General features: G+C 49.7%; 2 non-coding genes across 2 annotated transcripts, besides 2 other annotated features; both read right to left on the reverse strand.

Annotated features, from left to right (window-relative positions):
• Nucleotide 1: 1 nt before the first annotated feature.
• On the reverse strand, nt 2-92 carry Tc00.1047053498713.10. The gene has a single exon (XR_008255131.1). It is a non-coding gene; the product is annotated as a spliced leader RNA, 3' partial (transcript).
• A 420-nt stretch (nt 93-512) lies between these two features.
• Nucleotides 513-555: a microsatellite.
• Nucleotides 556-570: 15 nt separating this feature from the next.
• Nucleotides 571-595: a microsatellite.
• Tc00.1047053498713.20 lies at nt 596-707 on the reverse strand. Its single transcript, XR_008255132.1, has one exon. It is a non-coding gene; the product is annotated as a spliced leader RNA (transcript).
• Between the last annotated feature and the right edge of the window lie 35 nt (nt 708-742).

Raw genomic sequence — 742 nt, forward strand, 5'->3', positions numbered from 1 at the left:
CAAAGAAATTGACCAAACATAACCGCCAGAGGCGGGTTGGAAGCTTCGCGTACCAATATAGTACAGAAACTGTATCAATAATAGCGTTAGTTGAAAGGAGTTGTGTTCCACAACGGTTTTCAATTTTGATGAGGGGTCCTTCGCGGCACTTGGGACCGTGTACAAAAACCCCCCCCCCCCCTCCCAGGCCACACTGGGGAGGGGTCAGGGTCCGGGACGTCGGCCCCGGGATAGCGCCGTGGACGGCGTCAGGGGGCGGAAAAGACGCACATGGCGAGTGTGGAACAGCAAATGCAGCCGAGTGTGCGAGCAAGGCAAAAACACCGGAAAACACAGGAAGAAGCGCGGCATACGCGGAAAAAAGGCGAATAAAAGGATCGAGACGGAGAAAACACAAAACAAAACAAAGATGCAGGCAATAGCAGCCATGAAGCGAAAATGAGGGGGCCCGAAGGAGGTGGCGGACACGCAACGTGGGGGGGGGGGGGCAGCCGCACGAGGGGGTACGGGGCTATATATATATGGGTATATATATATAGGGGTATATGTATATATGGCGGACAGACCCACAAAAAAAAAAAAAAAAAAAAAAAAAGGGGTCCGTAAACCCCGGTCAAAAAAAATTGACCAAACATAACCGCCAAAGGCGGGTTGGAAGCTTCGCGTACCAATATATTACAAAAACTGTATCAATAATAGCGTTAGTTGAAAGGAGTTGTGTTCCACAACGGTTTTCAATTTT

The sequence above is a fragment of the Trypanosoma cruzi genome (genome assembly GCF_000209065.1).
Source record: "Trypanosoma cruzi strain CL Brener chromosome Unknown tcruzi_1047053498713, whole genome shotgun sequence".
NCBI classification, from domain to species: domain Eukaryota; phylum Euglenozoa; class Kinetoplastea; order Trypanosomatida; family Trypanosomatidae; genus Trypanosoma; species Trypanosoma cruzi.